The sequence below is a fragment of the Gopherus flavomarginatus genome, chromosome 4, assembly GCF_025201925.1.
Source record: "Gopherus flavomarginatus isolate rGopFla2 chromosome 4, rGopFla2.mat.asm, whole genome shotgun sequence".
NCBI lineage: Eukaryota > Metazoa > Chordata > Testudines > Testudinidae > Gopherus > Gopherus flavomarginatus.
The window spans coordinates 48,453,019-48,475,968 of NC_066620.1; the positions used below are offsets into that span (position 1 = coordinate 48,453,019).

At 42.8% G+C, this 22,950-nt stretch overlaps 1 protein-coding gene and 1 pseudogene across 2 annotated transcripts in view; one reads left to right on the forward strand and one right to left on the reverse strand.

Annotated features, from left to right (window-relative positions):
- Positions 1-12,470, forward strand: part of LOC127049831 (centromere protein F-like) — a 74,939-nt pseudogene extending 62,469 nt beyond the window's left edge.
- Positions 1-22,950, reverse strand: part of LOC127049469 (uncharacterized) — a 481,224-nt gene that overhangs the window by 407,988 nt on the left and 50,286 nt on the right. The window lies entirely within an intron of this gene.

The following is a 22,950-nucleotide window of genomic DNA, read 5'->3' on the forward strand; positions in this document are numbered from 1 at the left end:
AAAGTAGTCACTCTGTCTTCTCCCACCCTATGGTTTCGAGGTTCCTCAAGGGTCTGGAGCGTCTATACCCCCTAGTACATCGCCCCGCCCCTTCCTGGGACCTCAACCTGGTCCTGATGAGGCTTACGTCTCCTCCATTCGAGCCATTGGCAACCTGCTCGCTCCTATATCTGTCATGGAAAACAGCCTTCCTTGTAGCCATCACGTCGGCTAGAAGAGTCTCTGAGCTTTGGGCTCTGATGGTGGACCCACTGTATATGGTGTTCCACAAAGTTAAGGTGCAGTTGCGTCCACATCCAGCGTTCCTCCCCAAAATAGTTTCGGCCTTCCATCTCAATCAAGACATATTCCTCCTGGTCTTCTTTCACAAACCACATACATCCTGTCAGGAGCAACAGTTGCATTCCATCGATGTTCGTAGGGCGCTTGCCTTTTACATTGACCGGACAAATCCCTTCCGCAAAACGCCCCAACACTTCGTTGCAGTGGCAGACCGGATGAAAGGCCTACCCATCTCTTCTCAGAGGATTTCGTCCTGGGTAACGGCATGCATCCGTACTTGCTACGGTCTAGCTCATATGTCTCCGGGTCATGTTACCGGACATTCTACCAGGGCTCAGGCCTCGTAGGCCACCTTCTTAGCTCAAGTACCTATCCAGGAGATATGTCAAGCAACTACTTGGTCTTTAGTACACACCTTTGCTTCCCATTATGCCTTGGTGCAACAATCCAGAAATGATGGCAGCCTTCGGCTCAGCGGTTCTGCATTCTGCAGTATCTCACTCCGACCCCACTGCCTAGGTAAGGCTTGAAATTCACCTAATTGGAATCGATATGAGCAAGCACTTGAAGAAGAAAAGACGGTTACTCACCTTTGTAACCGTTGTTCTTCGAGATGTGTTGCTCATATCCATTCTAAAACCCGCCCTCCTTCCCCACTGTCGGAGTAGCCGGCAAGAAGGAACTGAGGAGCGGATGGGTCGGCAGGGGTATATACTCGGTGCCATAACGGCGCCACGCCAGGGGGGCGCCCAGCCGACCCACCAAGTGTTGCTAGGGTAAAAATCTTCCAAGGAACGTGCACGCGGTGTGCGCACACCTAATTGGAATGGATATGAGCAACACATCTCAAAGAACAACAGTTACAAAGGTGAGTAACCGTCTTTTACCCTCACTGATACATTTTGGTATCCAGACAGAATTCAATCAGGAAATTTCATTCATTGTTCTTGCAGAGTTTCACTTATGGTGCAAAGGAAACAACAATAATAAATTGTTGTTATATATATATATTTTGGTACCCAGCACAATGGGGTTCTAGTGTCTAACTAGTACACATAATTAATAATCACAAAAGGTTGATGATCTTAGCTACACTAGAGTTTCTCCCATACGGTTGATTAGAGATCTACAACCAAACGCCATAATAAAGTTTGGGTAGCAGCCATAAGTGTTCTTTATGCAGGTATATCAAACTCCCAACTGAGCACCAAGTGTCCAGATTCCTCAGACTGGCCAGCAGTTGGTTTTTCTAGTTGCTGTTTGTTCTAAAGTCAGATTTTGGAATTAGTTCCTCCAGATGTACAAGAACCACACTTGGTTGGTGCCAAAAAAAAGGTTACTCTTACAGCCCACAAACATTTCTGCCCTCCTTCCACAATTCTTGGAAATTAGTTTGTTTCAACTATAACTTTGGAAAAGTTGTGGCATTAGCAGGGATTGCTAGAGCTCTAAAAGATGTATCTTAAGCATATAAAAATATATATGCCAGTCATATACTCTTCCATCTCTTTCCATCCAAAATGTGGCACCTGGTTGTTTCAAAGTTGCTACAGACAAGATGTTAATATCCTTCACTAGTTGGCATTAAGAAACCATTCACTGTGTGAATCAAGGCTCTGTCCATAAGGTCCCTAGTGGTATTGTGGGACAGAAGTATCTGAGCCTCAGCTGAGAAAGATTTGCAAAGTAGCTTCCCATTTCTCTGCAGAGGCATCCTTTGTAAGTTGCTACTTGGTTGGTTCCCAAGTAATTCCTTCAATACGAACCTTTTGCTCTATATGGGGGGGACCTCCTAATTCTATCAAAAGCTAAAATTCTGATGTATCCTTTTTCTCACTCACACACACTTCTGTGAATCACTGTTTGCTATTTCCCGTCTCCCTCTTCAGCATAATGAGAAATGTCTAGGGCTGTCAAGCAATTAAAAAAATTAATCGCGATTATTCTCACTGTTAATAGAATACCATTTATTTAAATATTTTTGGATGTTTTTTATATTTTCAAATATATTGATTTCAGTTACAACACAGAACATAGTGTACAGTGTTCACTTTATATCTTTTATTACAAATATTTGTGCTGTAAAAAACAAAATAAATCTTATTTTTCAATTCACCTGATACAAGAACTATAATGCAATCTCTTTATCATGAAAGTTGAACTTAAAAATGTAGAATTATGTGCAAAAAACCTGCATTCAAAAACAAGACAATGTCAAACGTTAGTGCCTACAAGTCCACTCACTCCTACTTCTTCAGCCAGTCACTCAGACAAACAAGTTTGTTTACATTTCTAGGAGATAATGCCCGCTTCTTGTTTACAATGTCACCTGAAAGTAAGAACAGGCATTCGCATGGCACTGTAGTAGCCAGCATTGCAAAGTATTTATGTACCAGATATGCTAAAGATTCAGATGTCCCTTTATGCTTCAACCACCGTTCCAGAGCACATTCGTCCATGCTGATGATAGGTTCTGCTCAATAATGATCCGACGCATGTTCATTTTCATCATCTGAGTCAGATGCCACCAGCAGAAGGCTGATTTTCTTTTTTAGTGGTTCAGGTTCTATAGTTTCCACATCAGTGTGTTGCTCTTTTAAGACTTCTGAAAGCATGCTCCACACCTTGATCTCTCAGATTTTGGACGGCACTTCAGATTCTTAAACCTTCGGTCAAGTGCTGTAGCTATTTTTAGAAATCTCACGTTGGTGCCTTTTTTGCATTTTGTCAAATCTGCAGTGACTGTTCGTAAATCAAACAACATCTGTTGAGTCATTACTATAACATGAAATATATGGCAGAATGCGGGTAAAACAGAGCAGGGGACATACAATTCTCCCCCTAGGAGTTCAGTCACAAAGTAAATTAACGCACTATATTTTTAACGAACATCATCAGCATGGAAGCATGTCCTCCGGAATGGTGGCTGAAGCATGAAGAAGCACATGAATGTTTAGCATATCTGGCATGTAAATACCTTGCAAGGCCAGCTACAAAAGTGCCATGCGAATGCCTATTCTCACTTTCAGGTGACATTGTAAATAAGAAGCAGGCAGTAATATCTCCCGTAAATATAAACAAACTTGTCTGTCTTAGCGATTGGCTGAAGAAGTAGGATTGAGTGGACTTGCAGGCTCTAAAGTTTTACACTGTTTGCTTTTTGAGTGCAGTTATCTAACAAAAAAAATCTACATTTATAAGTTGCACTTTCACGATAAAGAGATTGCATTATGGTACTTTTATGAGGTGAACTGAAATAGACTGTTTCTTTTATGATTTATGCAGTGCAAATATCGGTAATAAAAATAAGGTAAGGTGAGCACTGTATACTTTGTATTCTGTGTTGTAACTGAAATCAATATATCTGAAAATGTAGAAAAAAAATTCAAAAATATTTAATAAACAATAGAACAGCAATTGAAATTTAACAGTGCAATTAAAACTGCAATTGATTGTGATTAATTTTTTTGAGTTCGTCGAGTGAGTTAACTGCGATTAACCCACAGCACTAAAAATTTCTTACCTAATAATTTTCTTTCTACTAGTAGTATCTCTTAATTCAGCCCACTGTCCTTATCTGATAAAGGACCATGATACAATTTAAAGAAATTTGGAATTTTTTTTCTAAAGGGAGATTTAAATATATAATTGTCTTAACGTTAGTTATTATAATTTCAGGTTGTCTTAAGGTTAGTAATAGTTTGCTAGAGTGTTCCTATAGCTTTGGAATACTCTTCTAATGCCCTTAGTTGAAGGGCAAGGCTTAGTCCTGTAGCCTCCAGCAACAACACTGGACCAAATTGCACAGGCGAGTGACATTACCCATTTGTTATGAATGAGAGAAGCTGCTAGCAGAAAAATACCAGGTAAGAAATTTCTCAGTCTTCTTTGTAGACTCACTCTTATCTTTCACTGACTTCTACCAATTGCAGACTTCTCCTACTGAACAAGAAAACAATGGCATGCATCAGTTGCAAGTGAATAATTTGCCTAATGAAAACTTGGCACCCAAGCAAGAAAAACCTGAGATAAAACTATGTGAACAAATTACTATAGAAGAAAACTCTGAATGTGAAAATGTAGCTGAGGTCAGGGAAGCAAGATCTGCAGAAGAATGTCTAGCAACACTGATCTCTGGCTTGGTCTACACTACGCGTTTAAACTGATTTTAGCAGCGTTAAACCGATTTAACGCTGTACCCGTCCACACTACGAGGCCCTTTATATCGATATAAAGGGCTCTTTAAATCGGTTTCTGTACTCCTCCTCGAAGAGAGGAGTAGTGCTAAAATCGGTATTATCATATCAGATTAGGGTTAGTGTGGCTGCAAATCGACGGTATGGGCCTCCGGGCGGTATCCCACAGTGCACCACTGTGACCGCTCTGGACAGCAATCTCAACTCAGATGCAGTAGCCAGGTAAACAGGAAAAGCCCCACGAAATTTTGATTTTCATTTCCTGTTTGCCCAGCGTGGAGCTCTGATCAGCACGGGTGGTAATGCAGTCCCAAATCCAAAAAGAGCTCCAGCATGGACTGTGTGGGAGATACTGGATCTGATCGCTGTATGGGGAAACAAATCTGTTCTATCAAAGCTCCATTACAGAAGACGAAATGCCAAAGCATTTGAAAAAAAAATCTACAGGCTACACAGTGATGCGTGACAAGCGTAACGGGAAGCCAGAGACTCAAATGGACGCTCATGGAGGAAGGAAGGGAGGGGGTACTGAGGACTCCAGCTATCCCCCAGTCCCCCAGCAGTCTCAGAAAAGTATTTGCATTCTTGGCTGAGCTCCCAATGCCTGTAGGTTCAAACACATTGTCCGGTGTGGTTCAGGGAATAGCTCATCAATTTACGCCCCTCCCCCCACGTGAAAGAAAAGGTTTCTTGACTTCTTTCAATTTCACCCTATGTCTACTGAATGCTGCTGGTAGACGCGATGCTGCAGCAGTGAAGAGCAGTATCCGCTCCTCTCCCCTCCGTGGTGGCAGACGGTACAATATGACTGATATCCATTGTCACCATCAGCCCGTGAGTACTCCTGGCTTGCCTCAGGTGAGGTCAGCCGGGGGCACCTAGGTAAAAATAGGAATGATTCCTGGTCATTCCCAGTAGATGGTACAGAACAGCTGGTAACCGTCCTCATCATAGCAACTGGGGGCTGAGCTCCATCAGACCCCTCCCTTTCCTGTGTAAAGAAAAGATTCTGTACTGCCTGGACTATCACAGCAGCAGGATGCTGGGCTCCTCTTCCCCGCACCACTTAATGTCCTGCCTGGACTGTCATAGCACCGGGAGGCTGCCTCCCCCTCATTTTATCTCACTAACAAGTCACTGTTTCTTATTCCTGCATTCTTTATAACTTCATGACACAAATGGGGAGGATACTGCCCCGGTAGCCCAGGAAGGTTGGGGGAGGAGGGAAGCAACGGGTGGGGTTGTTCCAGGGACAGCCCCCGTGAATGGCATGTAGCTCATCATTTCTGCCGGATCTGACACGGAGCAGCTGTGCTCTCTGATACACTGGTTCTCTAGTACACTTGCCCCATAGTCTAGGCAGGACTGACTCTATTTTTAGAAACCATAAAGGAGGGATTGACTCGGGGAGTCATTCCCAGTTTTGCCTTTGCGCCCCCGGCCGATCTCAGCCAGGGGCACCCGTGATAGCAGCAGACAGTACAGAAGGACAGACAACCGTCATCTCATTGCCAATTTACACCGGCAGCAGATGGTACAGAACGACTGGTAACCGTCTCTGCTATCATGCAAAAGCAAATGAATGCTGCTGTGTAGCGCTGGAGTATCGCCTCTTTCCACGGCATCCAGTACACATACAGTGACTGTAAAAAAAAAAAGCTGAACGGGCTCTATGGTTGCCGTGCTATGGCGTCTGCCAGGGCAATCCAGGGAAAAAGGGCATGAAATGATTGTCTGCTGTTGCTTTCCCGGAGGAAGGAATGACTGATGACATTTACCCAGAACCACCCGCGACAATGATTTTTGCCCCATCAGGCACTGGGCTCTCAACCCAGAATTCTAAGGGGCAGGGGAGACTGCGGGAACTATGGGATAGCTATGGAACAGCTACCCATAGTGCAATGCTCTGGAAATCGACTCAAGCCTCGGACCATGGACGCACACTGCCGAATTAATGTGCTTAGTGTGGCCGCGTGCACTCGACTTTATACAATCTGTTTTATAAAACCGGTTTATGTAAAATTGGAATAATCCCGTAGTGTAGACATACCCTCAGAGACTGAATATAGAAATACATTGGAGAAAAAGATAGACTGCCACAGCGAATTGTCATTTTCTAATCACATCATCTTTATAACGCCTCTGGATTTCTTGGAAAATCAAGTAACAACTGAAACTCTTCAGCTACAGATAAAACAGACATCTAATGAAAACCTGAAGTTGCTCCATGGCATAGAAGAAAGCAATACAAACGTTGATGCTCTGCTCATAGAAATCAAAGTATTAAACTCAAGGTTGGATTTGCAGCATACAGAACTAACTGAAAAGATAACTGCTTATGCAGAACTAGAAAAAACAGTTCTAGTACTTAAAAAAGAAAACTCAGACTTAAATGAGAAACTTGAATCTGTTGCTTTTGATAAGCAGCAGATATCTTATAAAGTTATGATCCTAGAAAAAGGACTTGACAAGGCAAAGTCTGACCTGGATATGTACACAGTTAAATTATCTGATGTGTGATCTGGAGGACTAATTTAAATAGGCATCTTAGCTGAAGAAACTGTGTGCAAAACTACATGACTATGGGCCTGTTCCTGGATGTCAACAGATGTTTTGCCATGAATTTCAGTACGACTTTTAGGAATCATACCCAGAAGTAACTCTCTATATCCTAATATGTCCACAGAATAGTCACAAAAATAGACAGTTTAAATACTTCAGAACGTTGCAACATCTTTCTCATCGTGAGACTACTGACCCTGAACCTCTCAGAACACCCTCAGTAGGAACAATTACTGTATATGTTGTGAGGTTAGCTTTGTCTTTATTGCTAACATCACTGGTGGGATGAAGCTTCTTGTACAACTCAGAGGTAAAATGCCTTTGTATGACAGAGAGGCCCATCTGCTCTGTAATCTTGTATGCTATTGTCTTATGTTAAAAAGTTCAAGTCTGGGACTACAGTACTGTAGCTATACAGCCATTAAATCATTTTCCCTTAACTTGTTAATTTTTGACATTTAAAGATTTTTCCAGATGCAAAGCCAAATTGTCTAATATGTCAGCTATTTCCCCATCTATAAAAATGTAATTACCAAAGATGGAGCAACTTTTGTTTGTAGATTCAACTGGATCTAACTACTTCAGGAAAAAAATGAACCAAATAAGAATTTGGATGGGGTTCAGAAAGAGCTGGAAGAAAAAGAGAGAGAAATGAAAAAAGAAATATCAGAATATCAAAGCAGATTTCATCAAATAGAGAAAAACCATCAGGCTCTTCTGAGAGAAGCAAACAGAAAGGTAAAGCAAACAAGAAAAGGGCGTGGGGGATCTTAAGGAAGATTTGAATATTCAGCAAACAACTTGTGTATATAATATCCCCCCAAAAGAGGTTGTCTTAGCTATAGTATTTCACAGCATTTACTTCCGATAATTATTATAGAGAAAAATGGATGTGTAGAGTATTTCATAAACTTAATGCTTTGAATGTTGTGTTCACACAGCTTCACTGGGACTACTCCTGGGAGGAAGGGCTTGGTAGAGTGGGTCTAACCATCTGGTAATCTAGGCGTAAAGACAAATGTTACAGCATTGGGGATTGTGAGGAAAGAGTGAATTGTGATTACATTAAAAGGAGGATGTGGCAGGATTTGAGAAGAGACTGAATATGAGAGAAAGAAAAGAGTTGAAGGCGACAGGATAGAGGTGTAATAATCATACTAGTCCTTCTAGCCCAGGATTTCATTGTTTCACAAAGAATTATTTAAGTCACAAAACATCCCCGTGAAGTAGGTGTCTCATTATATCAGAGGTGATAGAGGTGGAATGTGGTGGAGATTAATTAATAGCAAAGATATAAAGGGCCAGATTCTCTTTTGTGTTGCATTGTGCATTAGTCCTCTACGCAAGTGTGAAGTAACTTTGCAGTGCGGTAAATGACAACACACGGTGCAAGGCAGCAGAATTTGATCCAAGAACTTCAGATTTGAAGAGACTGAGCTGGAGCCTTTGTGGCATCCAAAAAGATGATTTGAGAGGCAGCTGGAGAAGTGAGAGCAAATAGAAGGGAGAACCTTGAGGAGTAGTATTTCTACATTTAGGTTAGTAAGAATTGGAGGCTTTTAGTAGAAATTCTAACAAAACTTTTAACTGTTTGGTCTTACAGAGAGCCCACATAGATCCCATACAGAAAAGCTAGTAAAATATGAACTATCGGTCTGAACCTATGAAAACAGGAAAAAGCATGATCTGTTAGATCTGCCACTGTTGTACACTTTAATCTGATTCGTTTAAGGATCTCTTCTCATCTTTAATTGTAATGTTTGGTTTTAGTAGCTTAACTCACACTGAATGTTACTATAACTTAGTTCCATAGATTTTTCTAAATCGTTATTATATTTTATAAATTGTACTGAAAAATACAAGGCTTACGACACTTCAAAATATATATTTATTCATTAGTCACAAAAAGTCCTCCTCCCTCCTCTTGAAAGAGTTGTCTGCACAAATATGTGCCCACAAGCTTTTCGGGTATTAAGTGCCCTAGTTCTGATAAAAAATAACCACCCCATTTGAAATTGCTTGTCTTTTTATTCTTTTCATTCCTATGAATTAAAAAAGAGGGTTTTTTAAAACAAGATTTCTAGTAAACTACCTTTTAAAAATATTGTTGAATTCTTCTAGGCACAGTTCTTATATACAAAGTTTTACACATAAAGCAAATTGGTCTTTCACATTTTAAATTCAAAACAAAGCATTTATATTACGCAAGCTTACTGCAAAGCTCCAGCAGACAATAAGGACATTTTCTGTGTCGTATTCTGTAGGGAGCCTTTTCAAAATTGTACTAATTATCTGTTTTTTTGCCTATAGAATGAAGAAGAAATTCAGGCCTGTCAAGAGAAATTTAATTCATTGGAGCAGTGTCTGGGTGAACAAAAGTTGGAAATGGAGCTCTTGAAGTCAAGTAAATAACAATTAAATAATTCTCTGAAAGATGCTAACCAGACAATAGAAGAACTTAAGAAAGTTCAGGTATGTATTTTCCCTATACACTGTTTAATTTTTGACTTTCAAACTAAATTGCAACGTGGTATCTAGAAAGAGGCATCATATAATGGTATAAGCACAGAACTGGAAGCATAGAGCTCCTGAGCTGACTTCTGGCTTTGACTTTGCTTTAATTTCACCAACTAAAATGAAGATAATACCTACTTTGCCATGGTTTGTACTTGAAAATTAAACCGTGTTTAAACATGTCTTTTCACTCTGCCCCTAAGCTTAACCATAACTGACTGATGTGATATTAAACATAACAGGGCAGTGTCTCCACTGCATGTTGTAACATCATGTTAATGAACACATTAATTAATGCCTTGTGAAACTTTCCAGTGTAGACATACTCTTATTGTCTTTAAACTGTTTCTACTACTTCATTAGGTCACACTCAACATGTGAGAGCATATCAGTTCTGATGTATGCAGAATTTCCATCTAAATTATTAATTAAGTGATTCTTTTTATGATAGCACTATTCTTGCTAATAATTTAGATAGCCGTGTGAACAATTCCACGTGCCATTGCAAAACATTTCTGGAAATGACTGTATGAAGTTTTACATATAACATACATAGGTTGGGTGTTTACTGCCAAGCAGAAGGAGCAAAGTTTTTAAACCTGTCCATCTAGTGGAATTTTCTCTTATCAATCCACTCTGCGTTTTCTAGCCTGCAGTCTTTTTCTACTTCTGTTTGTGGTGAATAACTGACTGTAGTTCTGTGCTCTCACTTCATAAATAAACAAACATTGAAAAGTACACAGGTCTCTCTGCTGAATCCTCAGCTGAAACATCCAGCAAATGCTGTTAATTCTCCTTCACGAAATTCAGATAATCCAGTAACACTTAACAGTCAGTCAGTTACAGAGAAGAGGTCAGATGAAGATCCTACTAAGCCTTCAGGTAAAAGACAAAGATGCCAAGAAACCAAGGCAGTTGATGGGGAACCAAAATCCCCTATACCAGAGACCTTATCTAAAAAAATTAAAAAGGGAGCCATCTGCCAACATTCACTGACTCATGAGAATAAGGAGCATCAGCCAGACGGATTCCCAGAGGTGGTCAAAAAAGGTAACTGTTACTTCTTTAGAAAACTGTCCACATTGGTGGGGAGTGTGTGCGCGCACGCTTATCTAAATAATCGTGTTGTCATACCTGTGACTTGGAAGCATTGTAAAAACTTGGACATCATTGGCCAAATTCAGCCCTGGTATAGGTTGCATAACTTCATTTAACTCAACTGCTTGTCAGAGCTGAGTTTAGCCCCTTGTGCTTAAAAAAAAAAGCCCTATTATGCAATTAAGGCTATAAGGGGATAATATCTTTTGTTGTAGATGTATGTAATTTCAAGTAGTTTTGTCTTTTGGTCTGTGTGATGTCTTCCCATCTGTACAGTTTTGTAGTATTTGATAACAAATGCAAAACAGCCAAAAATTCTGACAACCAGAGTCCTAATATCGGGTTGTAGTTTTGAAAATCAGTCTAGAGACATTTTGTTGACTTTGGGGTGCCTCCAAAAACTTTGCAAAAGCCCTCTGGCAAAAGAGAGGGATTCTAGACCCAGCAATTCCCAATACAAAACACCTTTTTCTTCTGGTTGATAGGAAGGCAGAATATTTTTTATTAAACATTTCTGACTAAATGATTTTTCATTGAAATGTGCTGTATTGTCAAAGCCAAAAAGTTTCACGGAGATGTATTGATTCTGACAAAGTTTTTGCTGGGAAGGTTTCTGAGGTACAAAGTGGACTCTTGAAGGGAAGAAGGCACCCAAATTGAAAACCTGACATTTTTTATACAATTTCATTTTATGAAAGCATTTGAAAGGCTTTTGTTTTCATTTCAATCCAGAATAAAAATGAATTCTGAAACCTTGAAAGATTTTGGAAAATGGAATTGTCACCCTCCGGCTATCTCTATTTAGAACAATGGAAGAGATATCATTTTGAGATGGAAATGATTTTCCAGTTAATGGTGTCCCTTTAAAGGAAAAAGAGACCATTTTCTTGGGGGAAACTCTTTCTGCCATTTTAGTACAGGAGTTGTTGCACAGATCCACAGCCTTTCCTGAGTTCACATATAAAATTCTGGGAATGCAAGATAGTCCTAATAATTCCCCCAGTACATTTTATTCAGGTTAGGAAATCCTGTGTTACTCTCCTATATTATTACCTCTTCTCATCTCCATCTTGAAATGAGTAAGATCAGATTGATTAGAACAATAAAGTAATTTAATCAACTGTGGTTAATGGCAGCTGTTTATTTTTCAGGCTTTGCTGATATTCCTACTGGGAAAAACAACCCTTATGTTTTGCGCAGACAGCGCTAAACCTAAGGACCAGTCCCCATCTTGCTGCTCAAAGCCAAAAATTGTCACCATATGGCCAACGTTTACAAAAAGGCAGGTCAGATAATTTTGCCAAGATCTCTAAACTGACAGCTGGTGGCAGCAAATCACAAAAGGTAACTGTTCTTAAAAATGTATCTAAATGTGCAGGGCCTGGGAAATCCACATTATGCATTTATCTATCTAAGTGAGTTTGAAGATATGCCGTGGTATTCATACCTCCTTTATATCTGCCATGAATATAGTGAAGACAAAATCATCAATGTAAATATAATGAATAAATCTTGGCATATAACAAAGGTCTGGGCATAATGGTAAACTTAAAATTGTTGGTATGATCAAATCTGTGATTTCATGCCAAGTGCTCATTAACTTGGTAAATGGAAATGAGCTAAATCTTCCCACTTCAATGCTCATCACAAATATGTGATTAGTTCTTGAAAGGCCTGGATGCTTAGAGCAGGGTGTGTGTGCGCGTGCATACATGTATTACACACAAAAGCATTCAGAAGTTTGGATATGCTGGAATTAAGGCTGCTTGTCCCAGTCTCTCTGCTCAGGCAGTCCCAGTTCTCCTCTCCTCCCCTTAGCTCTATCTCTTCTCTGTGTCTCCTCCACATTTCTCTTTCCCCTCCCCCCTTCTCTCACAACCTTCCAGTCCAGGACTTGCTATACTCCTTCTCCCAGTCACCCTCCCGCTCCCTGCCGTCGTTTGCCTTTTGGCCCGTCCCCATTTGCGTCCACTATTTTCCTCCACCACCCTGCTTGTGCAGTAGCTTGGAGGGGTCACTGGGAGTTTATTGAGAGAGAGGTTCCTTCTCTCAGTTCTGGTGCCTGGACCAAAGCAGCTGGGAAGAACCGTTGCAGGGAAACTCTGGCTTTGATCCCTATAGGCCTGGGCTGGAGCATATCAATTGCTCTGCGGGGATGGCACAGTGTGCCCTGTTTTCACATCCAGGAGCTGTGGGGAAATGGCGCATGCACAGTTTGGTTAGCACTAAGAGCTGTGCAAGATTTAAGTATACTCAGCGAGGATGAAATCTTCAGAGATTTTAGCTGCTACAAGTCTAAGAATTCTCTCTGAGTATCCCTGAATTGTGATTTTTTTCAAAGGCTTATAACTTGGCCAGATTTGGGCAGGTTTTCACGGGGATGGCAAAAAGCACATTCTCTGCACAAAGGCCACTCCCTGCCAAATTACAAGTCCCTGCTCCAACACATGGAGTTTTTCAAAGAAAAGTTGCCAGAATATTTTAATGTGAGAAAAATGTAGCTTTCCTTAGCCTTGATCTTGGGAATAGCTTAACCATTTTGGCTGAAAGTCTGCCTCTGTCCCCCACCCCCGAAGAAAAAGAGCATGAGGCAGACATACAGCATGGAAAATCTCTACAAAAACAATCGTACTTCAACAAATTGTTTAAAGAGAGATTCTGTTCCCAGAGCTTTCATTTTTAGGGCCAGACCCTGAAGTCTTTTCTCAGTCCTTATGCAAACTTGATCTGATTTTTTTCCTTTGCTTTTTATTACTGAGGAATGAAAATTGATCTCTTTCTTTAGAAGTTCTGGTGCTGAACTTTGTCTTAATGCTTGTATTGTGATAGCCTCAACCAGACACTGGTCACTGCATGTCTGCAATCTGAGATTTTGCCCACTGCTAGAAAAACACGGTTAGAGTAAAGGAACAATTAGAGAGGTGGCACACTATCTCTACAACTCTTGGGTCTAAAAAGGAATGCTTCCACATTCTCTGCTTTCAGTGGTAAAAATCATTTATTTTTAGACTTAGCCTTATATTTCTCAAGCTACTATTACAATGACAGAAGTGTAAGGACTGTCTTCCCTTTTTCCACTTGACATCAAAATTTTAACAGCTTTTATTTTGATAATTATTGGCGCTAGAAGGATAAGCCCTGATGCTCATCTCTCACTCAAGACCCACATCAGTGTAAGTGGGATGAGAATTGGGGCCAATTACCTATACTCTCAGAAGCTTTGGCATTCAGGATTTCAATTGTCATGAAGCACACATTTATAACTACTGAAGTTTTAGCTAACTGATGCTAAAATCATGTCAGAATTTGGTGGGGAGTGCAGAGGAAACAAGGAAGATTGTAATAGCAGTGGGGACTGGAGTTTGAGATAACCCAAAGGTATACATATTGTGAGAATTTTCAACAGTTTTACAAAGCTAGTGTTGAACATCCCAGGGAGATCCCCGGGAAGGGGACAGTATCAATCTTGGGAAAGACTGTATCCGGAACTCCAAAAGATTGAGGATGGTAGACTGGCAGAAAAGCCCGCCTCTGATGTATGCCGGATGGCATGGAAATTATTAATGCAATTGGGAGGAAACAGAGAACAATGGGACCAGGCCCCTTTAACAGATATCATGCAAGAAATTATCAGACTCCAGGGAAATAGGAGAGATGTTTCAGGATTTTCTACTCCAAGCGCTCCCCTGGCAGACTGCCTACCTCCGCCTTCCTTAAGTGACCAAGAATACCTCTAGGGAGGCCCACTGAACATGGAACCCCCACACAGCAGTGGAGGTTCATAGGGGAACTGGCCTGGGACCTAGGAGGAAGACCCTATATTCATGTTCAGCAGGGAAATCGAGCTCCCATGATGGCTCTAATTGACACTGGAGCCTCTGTCTCACTAATTACAAACACTCCGCAAGCAAGAATTAAAGGACAAACTAGTACCGGACAGGAATGGATACAGGTACCCTTCATGGTCCAGGGATTCCATATTTCCGGGAATTTAATCCAAATTCACCACATGACTGATGACGTGATACTAGGAACAGATTGGTTGTTTAAAAATAATATAATCCTTGATCTCCCCAGGGGAATCCTATGGAGGATGGAAATGCTTCCTCCTTATCATCCCACAGTAAACCAAAATGCCTGTGTTACAGACAAAATACGATATGCGTATTGCTGCCCTTACCACAGAACAAAAAGAGCAACGGTGCTCTAAATTTCCCACGGTCTGGACACAGCGAAAGACAGAGTGTGGTAAAATGAATGCATGTGTTAAGATTGTAGGAGACTTGGTACCCCCACAGAAACAGTATCGGTACCCCTGGGACGCCAAAAATCAGCTAATACAAATAATTAAACAACTAGAAGAGCAAGGGGTGGTCAGGAAAACAAACTCCGCTTTTAATTCTCCTATATGGCCTGTCCTTAAGGTGGATGGACAGTTGTGGTGCTTAACAGTGGATTACCGAAGAATTAATAAAGGAAGCATCCCAATGCCCCCATTGTGGAAGACATGACCCAAGTGATACAAAAAGTACAGGCCACCTCCAAATAATTCTCTGTCACAGATCTTGCTAACTGTTTTTTCGCAATACGCCCGCACCGATTCACAGGACCACTTCACGTTTACTATAAGGGAGCAACAATACACATTTTAGCACTTACCCCAGGGCTTCCAGGATTCCCCAACCATCACACACCAGCACGTTGTGAAAATGCTGGATCAATTAAGCCCATCGGATCAGTCATCCCTGTTCTCCTATGTGGATGATATCTTAATTTTCGGAGGACCCGAAGAAGTAGTCCTGCGTCTCACGGAAGAGGTACTTGGCTTAATTCAGGAAACCAGCTTTAAGGTAAGCCTGGAAAAAGCTCACTTTGTGCAGCCCTGGGTTGTTTATTTGGGTATTGTGATCGGTCAAGAGGGAAGATAGGTAGAGTAAAGAAAAGTAAGGGCACTTGTAGAAATGCCTGCTCCTACAGATGAGCATTCTGTCAGGGTACTATTAGGGGGATTCAACTTCTTCTAACTACACATTTATAAATATGCTGAAATCACGCTCCCGCTTTGGAAACTGTTAAAGAAGACGACAAAGTGGGAATGGGGCCCAGAACAGGAAACCGCCTTGGGGATTTTGAAACAAAAAGCCTTGTCAACCCCGGCACTGCGCTTTCTGGATGAAACTAAACCATTCATCATCCGGTTAGCCGCAAATAAAGTTGCAATGGCAGTCACCCTGCTACAAGAGAATGAGGATCAAAAGCTAGTACTCGTGGCACGTGAATCTAAAAAACTCCAAGGTACAGAATTAAATTTTGATGCATGTGAACGGGAATGTCTAGCCGCAATATGGGCTGTGCTAGCCTTTGAACCGCTTACCAGCCAAGCCCCAGTCACAATTCAAAGTACTCATACTCCCTTAAAATATATCCTGTCAGGAAAACTGATGGGCGGCAGGGTCTCAAACACCAGAATGGCACAATGGACCCTGACTCTAGTAAATCGAGGGGTCACTATTGAGACTGTTTCTAAACCAGACATGCTGACCCATGCTTTGATCGAAAAAGGAACCAAGCATGAGTGTCCAGAGACCACACTAGAACAAAGTATCAGTTAGGTGCAAATACCCCCTCTTGAGGAACTGGATACGGTGGGGTAGTGTAGCAGAGTGGATCTCTGCTCCGGCCCTGAAGGGATTAAAACAGCCCTGGATAAGGGACTGGAGCCAGAGAAAGCAGCCTTTTAGGCTGGGCTGATTGCGAGAAGTGGCAACAGCTGGGGCCACGCCCCAAACTGAGCAACAGGCCCTTATATAAGGTAGAGAAGCCAGGAGCACAGACAGTCTCCCTCTGCCTGTAGAGGGAGAAGGGCCTGGCTGCCGAGAAACCAGACAAGGTACCTAGCTTGGAGCAGGGCTGGGGAAAGGCAGTGAAGCTGGGGAGCTCCTGCCTGGAAAGCCCCAGGCTGCGGCCTAGGATAGGCCAGGAGGTACTGGGGTTGCAGGGTGCAACCCAGGAGTAGGCCAAGGCAGCAGGTCCAAACCCCTTTGCTGATGATGAGTGGCTGATACTGCAGTCTGCCCCAGGGCGTGGGGCTAGACAATGACCAGCAGTAGCCAATACTGAAGCAAAGTGGGGATAGAGGGTGGGGGGTTCCCAGGAGGGGGAAACCCCAGAGAAAGGGGTCACTGCCAGGGGGGGCAGAACCCCACGTAAAAGGGGCACCGGGGTCCAGGGAGGGACACGAGGCCAGTAGCTGAGAACAAGGCGGATCACCGGCCTGCAGAGGGCGCTCCGAAGTGGAATCTGAGCTAATTCCCGAGGACGACCAGTAGGAGGCGCTGCGGGGGTGAGTCCACCCGGTTACAGGCAGGAAAAACATATTTGGTTTACTAATGGAACTCTATGGTAGTACAAGGGAAGAAAAGAATTAAGTATGCTGCCATAAATTTGGAAGAGACAGTGATAAAAGGATATTTGGACCATGGCTCAGCACAGCATGCTGAACTTCATGTCATATACTAAGCCCTGAGGCAGTATGACAAAGACAAGTGCCCCCAAGCAATATACATCTATGCTGATAGCAACTATTGTGTGAACGGGGTACAATATTGGATGTATGATTGGCAAAGGAATGGGCAGAAAGCCACAGATGGCAAGGAAATAGCATATATGGATGAATGGAAGTGGATTTACGCCTGGGTCACCGCACACCCCAACCAACTGAAAAGTAGATATGTAAAAGCCCATGGGAAAGGCTCAGCAGCCGAAACCATGTGGAATAACCGTGCTGATGCAATAGCCCAAGATTATGAGGGAGTAGTAGTGGTAACTCGAAGGCAGGAACAGAAGGCATTAGAATCAGTCCATGTCTCCGGAAGAATTGAAAGACAGGAACTAGTGAATATACCTCACCAGTTTATGCACGAAGGAGTAGAAGGGACTCTGGGAATGCTGAAGCAAGTAGCAGAATGGAAGGAAATGAGAGATGATGTACAGATATGAGTGAGAAACTGTGTGGAATGCACAAAAGATAGCACCCCCACAAACACACCACCACCAGCCTCAAATGCTGCACCAGTGCAGACTGGGTCCTTGGCATAGAATTCAAATTGATTTTATTGACCAACTGCCAAGAAGTAAGGAAGGATTTCAATATCTGCTTGTGATAATAGATGCATTTTCAGGATGGGTAAAGGCCTTTCCTACCAAAAACAACAGCGCCCGAAGAGCTGCAAAAATGCTGTTTTCAGAAGTAGTTTGCCGGTATGGAACTCCTGAGATTGTGGACTCCGAAAAAGGAGGGTCATTCATAGGGGAAATGTTCACATTCATTCTTAAAGCCTTGGGAGTCGTTCATAAATTCCATATTCCCTATCGACCCCAGTCATCAGGCCAAGTGGCGAGAATGAACCGGACCATTAAGGAAGCACTCAGGAAGGTTGTGGACAACACTAGTAAAAATTGGCCAGACAAACTGCCGCTCGTTCTCGCTGCGGTCCGCAGCAGCAAAAGGTTAAGAACAAAAATCCAGCCACATCAACTACTTTTCAGGCAAGCCATGAAGTTGGTCATTGACCCTGAACAAATTCGGGACATGGAGGGCTCAGCACCCCTGGAAACTCATGAGTATTGGCAGCGGCTGAAGCAGTTGCAGGAAGACAAAACCACTCTACAGTTTAAGGCAAACCAGGCCATTGAATTAATGAATCGAAAAATGGATCAGGAAAAGTCCAGGAATCCCCAGCTATGGGAAACAGATCAGATAATGTATTTAAAATTGGGCAAAAGGAACCACACATTGGAGTCAAAATGGACAGGACCATACTCCGTAGTGGATCGCCTCAGTCCACCTATTTACCATATAAAACAAGAATGTCAAGTTAAAATGGGTCCATGTGTCACAAATTAAACTTTTTGGATAAGTTTAATATTTTCATTACGTTTAGACCCTTAGGTCACGAATCCCAGATGCCACTCAAATATCGGGCCCCTTGGACGTGGGGCATGTTTATTGTTCTCCTCACAATTATTGTGTGTAGTGTTGGACTGCTGGTATTCACGGTACTGCAGGTGCTCCTTGGATAATTGGTCCGCTTTGCAAATTTAATTTTTCAGACAAATCCCGACCGCTGAAGAACCACTAGAACTAAGGCAACTCCTGAGCCTACAATTGTCTATCTGGATCCTGTGCTTTAACCCAGTTACCAAAGGGATTCTACTGGATCCAGAGGGCATATTAACCCCAATGCGAAGGTTAATCATAGCCAATACTAGGAACCACGAGGGGAAGGTAGAGCTGTTTCTGAAACACCCCCAAATGAGCGCCTCTTAAAAACAATTTACACACCATGGGCCCCGATTCAAGATCCTACTATTCGCTTACATTGGGTAGACTTAGCTACGAACCACACCATATCTTCCTTTGGAAACACACATGTGCATGTGGGAGAAGGGAATCTTGGGTTTCAAGTATTTATAGATGTCCCAAAAGGGAGGGAAAAGAATTGGTTGGTGGAACTTCGCTTGGAAGGGTACGTGGGAGACACCACTGCAATTTCAGATTATCCCTCACTCCCATATATATGGGATGGGGAGACAAAATCCAGAACACTGGTAACAGTGTTCATGGTTTATTGTCCAAGGCATACTCAGGAGGTCACGTTCCCTGATGGATGTGACTGGGTTTGGGAAAAGAATACCTGTTTGTAGTAAGATGAGGCCCTGAAACACAAACGCTTGTGTCAGAAGCCTAGTCTGAGGTCTGAAGCAGGAACCAAAGTACTTCCAGGCACTGCTAAGCAAAAGCTGGGCTGCGAGCCAGAGGCAGGCCTCGCTCACAGAAGCTGGCGAGAAGAGGGTTGTTATATGCACCTGCTTCTAAGTACTAACAAGAGGAACTTCTGCCAAGATGACACCTGCACAGCCCGATACAAGGACACTCCATAGACATAACAAGGAACAGGCAGGTGCATCTTAAAGAGAGGACAGCATGATGGATAGATCTGTTTGTCTGGAACAACATGATCAAAGGAGAGACAGCACCCTAATGAGCCAAGGGGCTGTACCTCAATACGTCAGTAGGGATGAGCAATCTGTCCAGTAACTGTATAAAAGTAGTCTTAGTAAGGCATTTGGCCAGCTTCTTTAGAAAGGAATTTGCAAATTAAGTGCCCAATCAAGAAACACTTAATGGACAATGGATCTTGGAAGGCTCTAATCCACATAAGAAGTCTACTTGAGGACATTCAAGGTAGCACGTGAACCATGGCTGCTACCTGTAAGTTCTGAGTCATGCATGGACATGTGACTTGCCCATGTGACTCCAAAACGCCATCTTGTAGCTGGGATTCTACACAGGGGGAGGGAGGGGTGTCCACCCACAAGAGAAAGTCTATTTAAATCCCAGAGAGACTCCTCCATTTGGTCTTCAGCTGGCTCAAGAGAGCCTCTCAACTCCGAAAGGATACCTGAAGGAAACTGGAAAGAAGGACAGTAACCACAGGCAGTGTGAGTGATTGTTGGACCCAGACTAGAAGGAGACTAGTCTGTAAAAGGAAACTTACTGGAATACCTCTGAGGGTGAGGTTTTATCTGTGTACAGTCTTCTTACTGTATTAGGCATAGGCTTGCGTGTTTTATTTTATTTTGTTTGGTAATTCACTTTGTTCTGTCTGTTACTACTTGGAACACTTAAATCCTACTTTTTGTTTTTAATAAAATTGCTTTTTACTCATTAATTAACCCAGAGTATGTATTAATACCTGGGAGTGGGGGGCAAACAGCTGTGCATCTCTCTCTCTCAGTGTTACAGGGGACAAACAATTTGAGTTTACCCTGCATAAGCTTTATACAGGGTAAAACAGATTTATTTGGGATTTGGACCGCATTGAGAGTTGGGCATCTGAGTGTTAGAGACAGGAACACTTCTTAAGCTGCTTTCAGTTAAGCTTGCAGTTTGTGGGACGTGGTTCAGACCTGGGTCTGTGCTTGTGGCAGGCAAGCATGTCTGGCACAATCAGGCAGGGTTCTGGAGTCCCAAAGTGGCAGGGAAAACAGGGGAAGAAGTAGTCTTCACACGTCAGATGGCAGCCCCAAGGGGGTTTCCGCGATCCAACCCGTCATAGGGGGAATGCACTTAAAGGGGAAATTTCAGATGCAGAGCAAATTTTCAATTTCTTCCTCTAAAGCTGTTCCAGGCAAAGAACCTGAGCTGGATTGCTTGCAAAATCTTACTTGCTCAATATAATCATTAGCTGGGGCAGTCAATCATGGTATAGACAACTGTCTGCTTTATCTCTTTAACCACTAAACTTTTCCTATTAAATAATGCCATTTCCACAAAATGAATGTAGGTCCCACAAATAGTTATATTATCACCTGAAACATAGAGCTTGCAGTACTCATTCAAGTATTCATTTTAGTACTTACGGCTACTTTTGATACTCAAGTGTCCTCTGAAAGGACCCATCATGGAATATTTGGGGATCATGGCTAGCTGGGATCCTAGAAAAGAAGGAAAAATACTGGTTAGCTATTTATTAAAGCAAGAAATAATCAACTGTCCCTGAGCTAAGAGATGGTGAGGCAGGAGTGTTGCCTAGTGGTCAGAGTGCTCACATATTACCTAGGCAGGGTGCAGAGCACTGGGACTCCTGCGTTCTTGTCCCACCATACTCATTGTGAACCACAAGCTGCTATGACTTAAATTCCATGACTGCCCATGACTCATGACTCTACAGAAGTTGTAAAGGGTGTGACTCAGATGAGGACTTGCCCATGTGACTTTGAGTAGGTCCCTGAACATCTTTGAGCCTGTTTTCCACTGTAAAATGGGTTCAATAATATTTACATCTCTCCAGAGCGGTACAGAGAAGCCTAATCTATAAGTGTTTGTAAAGATGTTTGGAACCTCAAGAGCTCTGTAACAATGAATAGCATTATTATACTAATAATCCACCAGTTTAGAGCCTGATCCAAAGCCCACTGGAATCAGTGGAAGTCTGACACCACTGATTTCCTGAGGAAACTACAAGGCATTGGTGACCTTCCAGAAAACACCATCCTAGCCACCATGGATGTAGAGGCTCTCTACACAAACATCACACACACAGATGGAATACAAGCTGTCAGGAACAGTATCCCTGATGATGCCACAGCACAACTGGCTGCTGAGCTCTGTGCCTTTATCCTCACACACAACTATTTCAAATTTGAGGACAACATATATCTCCAGATCAGTGGCACTGCTATGGGCACCCGCATGGCCCCACAATATGCCAATATTTTTATGGCTGACCTGGAACAACGCTTCCTCAGCTCTTGTCCACTCACGCCCCTTCTCTACCTACGCTATATTGATGACATCATCATCTGGACCCATGGGAAGGAGTCTCTGGAAAAATTCCACCACGATTTCAACAGCTTCCACCCCACCATCAACCTCAGCCTGGACCAATCTACACGGGAGGTCCACTTCCTAGACACCACAGTGCAAATAAATGATGGTCACATTACCACCACCCTATACCGAAAACCTACCGACCGCTATGCCTACCTCCATACCTCCAGCTTCCATCCCGGGCACATCACACGATCCATTGTCTACAGCCAAGCACTGAGGTACAACCGCATCTACTCTAACCCCTCAGGCAGAGACCAACACCTACAAAATCTCCACCAAGCATTCTCAAAACTACAATACCTGCACGAGGAAATAAGGAAACAGATCAACAGAGCCAGACGTGTACCCAGAAGCCTCCCACTGCAAGACAAACCCAAGAAAGAAACCAACAGGACTCCACTGGCCATCACATACAGTCCCCACCTAAACCTCTCCAACGCATCATCAGGGATCTACAACCCATCCTGGACAATGATCCCACACTTTCACAGGCCTTGGGTGGCAGGCCAGTCCTCGCCCACAGGCAACCTGCCAACCTGAAACATTTTCTCACCTGTAACTGCACACCGCAGCATAGTAACTCTAGCTCAGGAACCAGTCCATGCAACAAACCTCGATGCCAACTCTGCCCACATATCTACACCAGCGATACCATCACAGGACCTAACCAGATCAGCCACACCATCACCGGTTCATTCACCTGCACGTCCACCAATGTAATATACGCCATCATATGCCAGCAATGCCCCTCTTCTATGTACATCAGCCAAACTGGACAGTCGCTACGGAAAAGGATAAATGGACACAAATCAGATATTAGGAATGGCAATATACAAAAACCTGTAGGAGAACACTTCAACCTCCCTGGCCACACTATAGCAGACCTTAAGGTGGCCATCC